This window comes from Microcaecilia unicolor, chromosome 2 (assembly GCF_901765095.1).
Source record: "Microcaecilia unicolor chromosome 2, aMicUni1.1, whole genome shotgun sequence".
Taxonomy (NCBI): domain Eukaryota; kingdom Metazoa; phylum Chordata; class Amphibia; order Gymnophiona; family Siphonopidae; genus Microcaecilia; species Microcaecilia unicolor.
Window position 1 is genome coordinate 338,351,366 of NC_044032.1, and position 13,137 is coordinate 338,364,502.

The 13,137-nt window shown below is 43.7% G+C and overlaps 1 protein-coding gene across 1 annotated transcript in view; it reads right to left on the bottom strand.

Annotated features, from left to right (window-relative positions):
• TRMT10B (tRNA methyltransferase 10B) overlaps positions 1 to 13,137 on the bottom strand; it is a 174,981-nt gene that overhangs the window by 68,724 nt on the left and 93,120 nt on the right. The gene's annotated exons all lie outside the window — the stretch shown is intronic.

Sequence of the window (13,137 nt, forward strand, 5' to 3'; positions counted from 1 at the left end):
AACCAGAGTCCATCAGGGAAGGAGTGCAACCAAGAAGCAGATAATGCTCCTTTTGAGTGCTCCTTGGATGTCTCTGAGGAGTGTTCGTTGATAGCTTTTCTTGAGTACTTTATGTTTAAATCATCTTTATTCAAACAAGCAGTATGCATCAACAAACATCACCTGCGCTGAAACACCACAATTAAGTTCACACACAAGATGATATCTAACAATAAGTTTTTATTTTTTTTAATCATTTATTTATAATTTTTTCATTTTACAAGGATCACTGGCAAAACAGTAAAACAGAGATGATTGTACATTAAAACAATATTAGAAGAAAACAATCTCAATAAGATAAATGGATTTTATACAATCTTTCTCTTCCTTAGACCACAAAATAAATAGGGAGAGTGAAACAAGACAAGGAGATCAATTTAAACAACAGCAAACAAAGAAAACGTGGTATTAACCCGATTATCCCCAGTTATTATTTATCTAAATCATTATTCCACATTGATCATCTGGTTGGTTTCTTCAAGACCATAACGGTGCATAGTCCATCAATTTCATTGGAAACATACTTATTGTCCAATATTAGTGAAAGTAATACACCTGATTTCATTTTTTTTCCCCTTTTAAAACCAAAAATTGTTTAACAATACAAACCCTTGAATCTCCAATCCAATTCCCGCTGATTAAAGTAATCCCAGTTTCACAGGCTTCACTCCTTTTGAATTAATATATTAAGAGGAATCATTTCAGAGAAAAAAAAACCATTAGGAGTCATACCCGGAACTCTGGGAAAACAACAATCTCGGTATTAATCATCTGTAACAATATTCATTTTGTTCAAATTTTTCTGGTCTTTTATCATTTTCAAATCTTAACCGTTTCCTACTTCAGTAGAACTTCATTTGCTGTATATTCTCAAAGGATTCGATTAGATTATCCATGTGACTCATTAACAAGACTATATCTGAAGCAAAGTCATTCTCTACCAACGTCAGGTCCTGGAGCACCCTCCAGATGACATTCAATGCAACCTCCACGGGAGCCAAAAACTCCAAGCTGATAACTCTTAAGGGTTTAGGAGTAGCACCACCGACACGGGTTCAGCTGTAAACGACTTCCGTTTCAGCATACACTCCTGACTCACTCCTCCACTCCTTTGGGCATGGTGGTTAAATGATTTTTGAGAGATGAAGTTGTTTCCAGGTCCAAGAGCATCGACGCTCCTTCGTCGGCACTAATCAAAGGACTCATCAACTCAGTCATCTATGGGCAGCTCGTCACACAGCAGTCCCAAACTTGCTGCACAGGGGACAAAACGCTGGTCATCGGCGGCTGACCCCCCATTGTCCCCTTCCTCTGTTAAGGCAACTGCAATGCAGAGAGGAAATTTCAAGTGAACAAAAACTGAACTTCAGAGGACAGCTGGGCCGTTGAGTGTACGAGCTTCAGGTCACCATCTTTCCCCTCTCCCTAATTTGGGACACTCTTTGTCTGGTTTCTCCTCAGAGGCCTGTCTGATATGGGTAACCCTTCAGCATAGCCCTCTGAGTCATTGAAACACGGAAGCCCCTCCACCACTTACAAGGTGGTGTCCCTTCGGAGGGGAACAATAAGTTTTTAAAGATTAAGATGATAACTCCCTCCTGCCCTTCCATCCCCCACCTTTCCTCTCTCCCACACCCCCCTTTCCTTTCCCCCTCCCCTTTCATGAAACCTTCTATAACCTAAACCTTACACCATTAGAAAATAACATTATGAGAAGAGTCAAGCCTGGTTTAATAGTCGGCTGTGAGCCATGGGGTGTAACATAGTAACATAGTAGATGACGGCAGAAAAAGACCTGCACGTGTCCCAGAATCATTCCCAGGTGTGCTGGAATCTCACACCCTGTTTGGAGTTGATGTCACTAATGCCAACGCGCTCTAACTTGATTAAGTCTATCATATGAGTACGCCACATCGCCAAAGTAGGTGCACATGATTGCCTCCAGCAGAGCAATATCACCTTCTTCCCCATGAGCATTGTCTGACATAAAAATGACTTAAATCCTGATGGTCTTGTGTCTGGACCTTGAATTATGTTGAAGAGAAGTGACGGGTTTTGCGCCACCTTACATTTCCAGAGATTAGAAGCAGCCCGCAGCAACTGTGCCCAAAAGTGGCTGATTGCTGGGCAATTCCAGAACATATGACTTAGATTCGCTGAACTCTGATGACACTTCGGGCATCTCCCCTCCCCTCCGAAAGAAGCGCGATGTGCTCTATGTGGTGAAATATATAATCTCAGGGCAAACGTATGTTGCAATTCCACGTATCTAGTGAAGGGAAGGTGCTTCAAAGCATCCAGAACAAATGTCCTGCACTGTTCCGTAGTTAATACTGTTGCAAGTTCTGCCGACCAGATCCTCGCAAAATGGCTAAAGTTCAAGTCTTCTGTTGAGTCCAAGAGATATCTGTGATGATATCTTAAGGGCACTGTTTGCGCCCCCAGTGTCAACGTAGTATTAAGAGTATCTTGTACGTCCTCTGACAAGTTGACCCAGCCCAAAGCTGTGACATAGTGCTGCAACTGCACATATGCAAAAAGGTCCGTTGCTGGCAACCTGAATTCCTGTTGCAGCTCTGAAAATTGTTTTACTTTGCCTTTGTTATTCAGCACCTGAAATAGGTATTGCATCCCCATTTGTTTCCATCTATGAAATGTGACAGATGTAGTGCCTGCTGGAAAATCCAGATTGTGATACAGTGCTAGATATGGCGTAGTCGCAGCTAAGAAGTGATGTCTCTTACACAGCCACCTCCATTTGGTACGTGCTGAAAATAAAAGTGGGTTATGGAAAACCACCTCTGTCCTCCCCGGTATCGTGTGGAGAAGCCACCTAATTTGTGCACTGGGATGCATACTCAGTTCCAGCGTAGTAATGGAGAATGAGTGCATTTGTGTTAACCAATCATTTATATGTCTCATGGAGCAAGCTATTGTCAAATAACATATATTCATCAACCCCAGGCCCTCCTGCGCCTTTGGCTTTTGCAACATCGCTATTGGAAGCCTTGGATGCTGTCCTCCCCAAATAAAACCTTGAATAGCCCTATTCAGTAACTGTTCTTCTTTTCTTTTCAAAAACAACAGCAGCATCTGAAAAATCTAAAGCCACCAGGGAGCAATCACCATGTTGAACCAAGAAATGCATCCTAGTACTGACAAGGGGCAATTTGACCACATCGCCAGTAACCACCTAGTTTCTTTTAACAGAGGTTGTACATTCGCATCATAAAGCAGCGTTAAGTCTTGTGGTACATTAACTCCCAAATATCTTATTTGTCGCACGTATCTCAATCTCCACTATCCAGCTCTCAGTGGCCTCAAATATAAGACTGTCTATGCTTCCTCTTTGTCTTATCTTAGCACTCAATCCTGGAACGGATTGCCCCAAGTGGTCAAATTCACCCCAGATCAACCGACCTTTAAGAAGCGGCTCAAGACCTTCCTTTTCGGTAGAGCATATGCCGTGGGCCCTCCTGGTGTTACATCCCTCTGAGCCACGGCAGCCACATCGACAAATTGTCACCTTCCCCTCTCTCCCTCCTGTTGTTCCTCTTTCCCTTCTCTGACGCTAATTCCTGTATTTTGTATTAATGTTGCTTAATAGACTATTGTACGCCACATTGAGTCTGTCCATGGGTGGGAATAATGTGGGATATAAATGCCATAAATAAATAATCAAATGATGGCATTGCTATTGACTTTTTGAAATTTAATTGAAACCCAGATAAAGTCCCATATTGCTGTATCTTCTTTAGTACCTGCGGAAGAGATCTTTGTGGTCGGTTTAATATCAAGCAAATCATCTGCATATGCCTGGACCTTTATGGACTGACCCCTTATATCTGCCCCACCTATTTCCTTGTCAGCTCTAATTGTACATAAGAGGGGTTCTAAGGTAAGGAGAAACAACAACAGTGATAAGGGGCATCCCTGTCGTGTACCACAACTTATTGAGAATTCTGTTTGTATAGAGCTGTTTGGTTTTTCAAATCAGTCAGCTTTGTATAACATTCCTTTTTCTTATTTAGTAGGGCAATTAGCTAGCTTGTGTCTTGGTTTTTTTCACAGACTATAGACAGGCTTGCTTAACCCTCATAATGGGCTATAAACTTTAAAAAGTGTCTGTTTGTTTGGGTCAAACAGGTTTTAAACATAACACAGGGGCATTTTCAGTGGAGGACCACAAAGAGTTACAAGTATTCATTACAAAGAGCAAATTATGAATATTTGAGAAAAATACCAAAGAAACAGAATTATGTGAAGGTGACCTTAGAGGTCAGAGTTGAAGGATACCAGATAAGAAAGAGAGAAAATATAAGGCACTGAGGCCCAGATGCATCAACCATACGTTAAAAAATCAAAAACGTAAAAGTCCTTACCGAAGTTGAAAAAAACGAAGAATGCACTAAAAACAGAAGTCCCACATGTTCAGTTCAGTATTTGAAAGTCAAATGCATTACAGAAGTGTAATCCCCGTCATTAATCTGCCCGTAAAGCATGCGCAGAGCAGCCAAGCGTTATGCTGGCTGCTCTGCGCATGCCACAAACGTCAAAACCCAAAACAACAACAACAAAAAAAAAAACGTTGAAAATAAAAGGGGCAAAGGCGCTCGTCAGGAGCGTCTTGTATGGACGCCCTTGCCCCCCCCCCCCCCCGAGGTTGCTGCTGCTCCCCACTTCCGCATGTATTAAATAAAAAATAAAAACAAAAAACCAATGTTTAGCAGCCCCGGTCCCCCTCCCTTCCTCTCTCTGTTCTTCTCCTTCCACAGCTCCGCCTACCGCCATCCTCCGCCCCGTGCCCCGCCCCCCTGAGCTCGTCGCCACCGCTCCCCCCTCTACCGGACCCCCCCTCCGCTTTACCGGCCCGCGCAGCGCCTCTCACCTCTGTGTGAAGGCGATGCACGGGGAAGAACAGCTGATCGGCAATCAGTGCTGCCTTCTCCGACGTCCCTCTGTTCTTCCTGGGCCTGCCCTCCTCTGACGTATCCACCCAGAGGGACGTTGGAGAAGGCAGCACTGATCACTGATCAGCTGTTCTTGCCCGTGCAGCACCTATACACAGAGGTGAGAGGCGCTGCGCGGGCCAGTAAAGCGGAGGAGGGGCGTCCGGTAGAGGGGGGGAGCGGCGGCGATGAGCTCAGGGGGGCGGGGCACAGGGGTGGAGGATGGCGGGCGGCGGAGCTGTGGGAGAAGGAGAAAAACAGAGAGAGGAAGGGAGGGGGACCGGGGCTGCTAAACTTTGGTTTTTTGTTTTTACTTTTTTATTTAATACATGCGAAAGCGGGGAGCAGCAGCGATCTCGGGGGGGGGGGGGGGGCGGGGGCAAGGCCGTCCATACAGGACGCTCATGACGAGCGCCCTTGCCCCCTCCCGGTCCTTTTTTGATTTTGTTTTTGTTTCATTTCTACTGTATGCAGAGGGAAGCGGGGAGCCACATGTTTGTGTTGTTTATTTTGTTTTTCAACATGCCAGCTTGGAATTTTAAGGTGCAGGGGGAAGCGGGGAGATGACAGCTCAGGCCTTAATGACAGGTCTGACCTGATGTTAAATTTATCACGGTAAATGATTCGTTGCAATTGTCGGTATGGTTAGTGCATTCCGAATTGTCCACATTTCAATGGTAGTTACTCGTTTGCATTCCGTTTTCGTTAGCTGCTAGCATCGTCGGAAAATGGCCTTTAATGCATGCTATGGTTGAAAATTTCTTCGTTAAAGGGTCGTTAAGGTTTAGTGCATCTAGCCCTAAGTGATTGGACAAAACTAAGCTTCAGTAGTCTGACAGCTTCCAAAGGGAAAACATGGAGAGAGAGATTGATTTTATTTTCCTTATACTGAAATTTGGACTGATATAAATAAGAATTCAATTTTCTGTAATAGTGGGATAAAACAATTTTTATTGTAACCAATTATTTACTTTAATAAATTTTAGAATTATTATAAAAGAGACAAACTGAACTCAAGTGTTTTCCCTTTGCCAGAAAAGCTTGCATTTTTCTAGTCTCTTCTGTTCAGCTCCCTTTAGAGGCAAGAAGGGAGTGCCCTATATAAACATGTTCTAACACCATTTACTAACACCCTCGCCTACGGAGAAAAATATAATGCCATGAAGGCCCTCAAGAACCAACCTCGCATTCCCACCCAGTGCAACATCTGAAATAGAAATGACCACCCCACGCAATCAAATGCGTGTTCTGCATCTAAACTTTTTTATCAAGTAGGGAACTTTCAACTGTTGACCATGAATCAGCGCTAAGATTAGCTTGTGCACATTAACTACAGACTGCCGTCCCCTTACAAACCCCACTTGATCATTCTGTATTATAGATGGCAATAGGGGGGCCAGACAGTCTGCCAATATCCTTGACAAAAAGCTTCACATCAACATTTATCAGTGATATTGGCCGATAACATTCCGGCAGTGTTAGCTCTCTTCCAGGTTTCGGTATTAAACTAATAAGGGCTGTATTGGTATGTCGCGGAAAGCCATCATTCTCTATTACTGCCTGAAAAAAATCTATCAACGTATCTATCAACGTTGCAATATTTTATAGAATTCACCTGCAAAACCATCTGCACCCAGCACAGAGTGTTGCTTCAGCGCCCAAATAGCCCTCAACATCTCCTACCCCGTCAGAGGACGGTTAAGGGAATCTAGTGCTTCAAGTGATAGTTTGGGCATGTCCGCTTCCTGTAGATACTGTTGTATAGCTTCCTCTGACACTTTATTAGAATCCCCCGAAGCATACAAGGCTCTAAGTGTTGATAGAATGTATCTGCTATGGCTGGCTGCTTATGTGTAATTACTCCATTCTGGCACCGAATCACGGGTATAAAACAGGATTCTCTACTATGCTTCATTATTTGTACAAGCAGTCGCCCTGTGCATTCTCCATGTTTGTAAAACTTTATTTGCGATATAACAACTTCATTCTGCGTTCATGCAATAAGCTATTTAAATAGCTATTTAATGCTACTCTTGTGGCTGTCAGGGTTTCAAATGTCGCATTTGTAGGGTGCCGGATATATTTCCGTTTGAGTGCGCGTAGTTTACATTCTAAGTCTACTATGCCCCTTGTTATGCGTTTATTTTGCCCTGCCACATACGCTGTCTCCCCTAAGGACCGCCTTAGCTGTGGACCAGAATAGAATAGGGTCATCAGCATGCTGTTGATTAAACTCTGCAAAGTCTTGCCATTTGCTCTGCAAGTACTGCACAAACTCCTGGGAAGAATATAAATATGCTGGAAATCTCCAGCTGGGCATTTGTTGGAATTGTTGGGCAGCCTCCAAGTCTATCCACACCAATGCATGATCTGATATCTCCTCCGGTCCTATGACCGCAGACACCACCTCTGTGAATATCTCCCTGGAGACAAAAATATAATCTAAACGTGATAATGTGCAGTACGCTCTGCAAGTATGTATGTAATCCCTTTCTTCCGGATGTAGCAGGCGCCATGGATCCAACATCCCCAGCGCCATGCAAAAATGTTCAAGCACGGACGGAGGTGGTGAATGTTTGGGGCTCCAAAACTAGATTCATGTCACCAGCTACAATCAGGGGCAATTGTGAGTGTTGTTGACAAGTGGCGAGTAGTCGAGGGTAGAATATATCAGACGGGACCGCTGGAGCATACACTGCCACTAACATGACCTCTCTGCCCTGCAATTTAAGCTGCAGTCCCACATACCTGCCCCCTCCTCCCTCAAACAACAATTTAGCCTGACATGCCAAAGACTTGCGTAATAAGATTGCTACTCCCCCTCTCCGCCCAGTTGCAGGGGAACAATATACCTCTCCAACCCACCGACATTTCAACTTTAGGTGTTCCTCTGCTGACAGCCTAGTTTCTTGCAGGCACACCACATTTGCTTTACATCTGTTCAAAGCTGCTATTATTTTTGCTCTTTTGATTGGGGACGAAATCCCCCCCCCATGTTCCAAGAAACTATGTGGGTCGTGCGCGATAGATATTTATCCAGTATACACAATTATCTTGTTCTGTAAAATGACAACAAACATATCCAAAGGCCCCGGGGTGCCCAGCCTCAACCCGGAACCGCTCCATTGTCTTCCCAGTGCACATAAAGCGGCCCCCTCCCCTCTCACACCGAACCAGTAGCATGCACTCCAAATTACAGGATACCTCCCCAAACCTTTTCCACAGTGTACAGATAATATACCCCACACACTCCCTCCTCCCCCTTTTCCTTTGTTGCATACAGTGAACCCAAAACAACCCCGTTTGCTACCCCTCCCCCCCCATATTCCCCAACAATACTCTGTTAATATCCATCTGGTCTCAGATAGATATGGGGATCCACTTAATGCAAGAGGTCCCGCACCCATCCAAGGTACTGTTAAACATCGCATACATTCCTACTAAGAACATCAGCAGTACACTTATGTACTGTGCCCACTCAAATTACATATCAGCATATAATATCAATGTTTCAAGAATGTCCAGCCTGAGCGTGTTCAATCTCTGATGAATTCTTTCGCCGTCTCCAGCGTAGCAAAGGAGCGCCATTGCACTTGAACTTTAAGAAGCGCTGGGTATAGCAGCATGAAACGCATGTTTTTCTCATGGAGGTAGCAGCAGAGCGGCGAAAACTGTTTTCTACGCTCTGTTAAGCTGGCTGAGTAGTCCTGAAAGATACGTACCGGGTGACCATTATATTGAACCTTGCCCCCCCCTTTAAGCGGTAACTGTGCAAGATCTCCGTTTTATGAGTATAGTTGTGCACTTTAATTATCACTGCATGTGGCAATTGCCGGACATTTTGTTGTTTTCCCAAGCGGTGAGCATGCTCCAAACACAGCGGCCCTGTCCTATTTGACACCGCAAACTCCGTTGCAAGCCAGCGCTCAAGCACCGAGGCCAACACTTTATCACTCACTGACTTTGGTAGGCCTTTGATCTGTAAGTTGGACCAGCGAGATCGGTTTTCCAGGTTGTCGACTTTTTCTGTTAAGCTCTGTACCGCACCTTGTAATGCTTTCACAGCTTCTGCCGTCACGGGAGACGTGTCTTCAAGAGCTGATATTCTCTCCTCTAGTTCTCCCATATGCTTACTGGCATCTGCCAAATGCTTTCAAAGTTTTTAAACTGCTCCAAGAGACATTCTAGCTTGGGCTCTATTGCTTTCTCCACTACGGCCGTCAATTGTAATAATTGCTCCGCCGAAACGGCTAGGCCATTTTGTAAGATCTGGTCCTCCATTTTGGCAGGCTCTACTCGTGGTTTCTCTCTTTCACATTTAGCTCCTTTGTTAGCCATCCCGCCTGTTGTTGTCGTTAAGTATTTGTCCATCCAACACTCCCTACCAACAATCAAGCAATTTCTGCGATGAGTTTGCAGCAGTATTAGATTTATGGGTGCAGGAGCCTCGGAGAGCTGGAATCCACGTCCTGCTCCCTCTACGCATCACATGATCCTCCTCTTGAGTACTTTATATTTTCCTTCTTGGTGTGTCTCTCTGGTTCTGTGTGGTCTCTACATTTAACTCCACCACGATTCTGGTTTTGGTTGGGTTGATGCAACATGGTACTCCTAGATGGTTTCACCCCTACCAGGTAAGAACCACTCATTCCTAACAAACAAGTTAATACTTTAACTCTCCACTCTACATGTACAATCAGACCCTCCTCCTTTCTTCCAGCTTGGATTGCTGAATATTATATAACTTAACATAAAACATCTTTAGGCTCTGACCTAATTTCAGACTAACAGTGCTCTCTTTTTTTATTACTGAGACTTGGCTTGAACTTGAAGAAAGGCCACCTTCTAGAATGAACTGTTATCTCACCCCTGATTCAAAGCATGACAGGTTTCTTATTTTTGACAGTTCACATATTATTTTTATTCATTTTAATCACATATACATAATTGAAGAACTTTGATTTTTTGCCCAAACACTGCGCAGATAGTGGAGATATTGCTATTCTTTATAGCAGTCTTTCCACTTGTAGTAGAGTCCTCCATTTTTTTTTATAAACTACCGCTTTCTTGAATTACTGAATCATATTTATTTCCAATTGCTTTACGTCCACCTGCTTTGACTGTCTTTATGGATTAACCACTCTCCATGATTATGTTTCCTCATCTTTTCTAAGTCGCGTATGCTAGGAGATTTTAACATCCACTTTGATTCTCCTGCCAAGTCACAGGTATGGAAGTTTATTTTTGTTATTGATTATGTTTCTTTTAGCAGCTCCATTCTTCTGCTCTTCATGCTGGTCATTCCTTGAATTTATTTTTTCATTGAGTTCAAGTCCTGATCTAGTGACTGTTTTGCCTTCAGCTCCTCTTTCTTGGGCAGATCATATCTTGTTCTTTATTCAACTAGCTTTAATTATTCTATCTGCTTTATCTAGCTAGCTTATTAAGCATACACAAGATCAGAAGTCTACAGAATTAGATAAACATGCGCTCAACTGTCATTATCCCATCAAAATCCCCTTATCCTCTCTTGAAGAATATGCTTTTCATGGCATCATGCTCTTTAATCTGCCTTTGATTCGATAGCCCCTCTCTTATTCAGGAATATTGTTTTGTGTTGTGGGTGTGGGAGTATGAAATACTGGCTCTCATGCCTGCAGTTAATGGCTGATGCCTTTTGGTGCAGTGTTAAGCACTGTTAGAGGGACTGGGTGCAGTTCCCAGATCAAGGCTTTGTATCACAAGCTTGGATGCTATGAGGCAGCATTCACAGTTCCTAGGACAAAAATGGAGTTAGGTGATTGCCTGGAATTGTACAGAGAGCACGGGTACTGCAGCATATTCACAGTCTTGCTGCCTTCACCCCCACCCCCCACCCCCAAAAAAAAAAAATCTGCTGCTGGACTGAACTCAGGCTGTCATATTACCAGTATAATCTGGAGAGAAACACCGAGTAGGGTGAGAGCTGGTAGGATAACATCAGTTTAGTGTTTGAAGCAAACTGCCACCTAAGCAAGCAGTATTATTGTAACTAACATGTCTGGTACAAATGGAGTGAATAGCAGAAAACTGCTAGACTCATTACTTTAACTTAAATATGCAGGCAGTAGTATATAGGAAAAACTATTTGAACAATCATTGAATTAAGCTTTCCTTATTCTCATTTCACCTTCCTCATTCCCATTTCACTTCAGTCAGCTTTGTACGGTATATTGAGAAGTTTACCATGTTACCTCTTTGGCCTGTCTATTTTGGTCTCCAAGAGCCTACTCAGTCATTGGTTCTTGCTGCTGCCTTCTTTCTGTCCCAGATATGCCTGAATTCTCATCGATTGCTATAATTTCTTCTAGTAAGCTATTTCAGGCATGCACCATCCTCAGGTAAAGCAAAAATAAAATGTGTGGGAGGAAGTGACGTCAGCATGGCCGTTTAGAGCAGAGCTCCCGCTGCCCACAAGAACTGAGAGCGATATAATTAATCTCGGAGCACTCTGAGAGCAAAAAACCTAAGTGGGTGGCTTCCTAATCATCAGGGACCACAGTGACTATGAGCTTGAAGTCGGCGGTGGTAGATTTTTCTCGCTTCGCCTTTCCGGGAGGAGAGGAGACACAGGAGGCAATATGGCGGAGCCCAGGAAAATGCAAGAGTCAGTAAGCGCAGAAAAAAACCCACCAAGTGGATAAAACACCAGAGCGACAAGATTCGGAGAAACCAGAGGTGGGGATTCCCTCAGAGCTCCAAAATTGGCTGCAGGAGATCAGTTTGGATCTGAAAGCCTTGCGAGCAGATGCGGCGGCAACACTTGGAGCAGATCTGAGAGGAGAAATCCGCGAGCTGGGATCTCGTCTTGAGGAAATGGAAACGCATGTGGAAATTCACAGCGAAGCAATAGGAACGATGGAACATCAGCTTACTGAATTGCAAAAAGAACAGCAGCAATTGCTGGAAAAAGTAGAAGACCTGGAAAATAGGGGCCATCGAAATAACTTAAGGTTCCAGGGTCTCCCAGAAACATCAACCTACCAAGACAGCGAACAGGTGGTTCAAAAGTTGGTTGGCGAATTGCTGGCAGCGAATGGCACAATCATAAAGACTGAGACTATCCAGTTGGAAAGAGCTCATAGAGCGCTATGCCCAATGCGAAATAACCTACCTAAGGACAATATAGCATGTTTCTCAAGTTACAAGCTTAAAGAGCAGGTATTAAAAGCGGCGCGCCAGGTTCAAGAGTTTAAATGGGACTCTTATAGTATTGAAATATACCAGGAATGGCAGCAGCGACTTTACAAGGCGATTATGAGATCACAAAATTCAATACAGATGAAGACATCCTTTTGCCCTGGTCTTTTATAAAGAAGGGAAAATGCATCAAGTGAAGTCCCTGGCGGAGGCCAGGGCGATATGCCCAGAACCTGATATAGAATAGATCCTGCGGAATCAAGACTGGAGAAAGAAACACCCTGCAGACCATCCTGTCGAAATGCAGGAGAGTGGGCAAGGGCCCACGACGGTTACAGTGACAGCAATCGGCTGCCAAGATCACCTGACTGTCATGTTCACTTAGAAATAGGAACGAGTTGGTAATCATGACACTGGAGGTTAATATGAAGATTATGTGTGGATATGTTCCTCGTGTATGAAGAGATTGTTCTATTAGATGTGGTGGAAGTTATATCAGTGGGGTGTGCGGTAAGCGGCTTGTTAGTTACTTTCTGGTTAGGCGCCTAGTGGTAAAACATGAGGCGCCATAATTCTGAATTGGATACCTGGCCTACTCTAATAACCTTCAACTATGATCCTGCTGGATTAAGTACGATGGGGAGAAGTAGAGACACTAATTTTTCAATGTTGAACATGGGTTATAAAATGAGCTATTGCTTTTAACAATTTTACCTCCAAGCAGCAATACAGGGGATGCACACTCTAATATACAATCTTTCTTATTCTCTGTAGGAGGAAGGCTGTTGTAGTGTAGTTACTTGACAAAAGGGTGGTCTTTTTATTGTAATTAAAAAAAAATACACAGCAAGGAGAACTTAAGATACAGGGCAGTTCTGCTAGGGCTGCTAATTGTTAGCCCAAAAATCTAAGCCCTGCCATTTTACAAGAGTAATATTTTGCTATTGGTGCATCTGTAGTTGGAATTTTT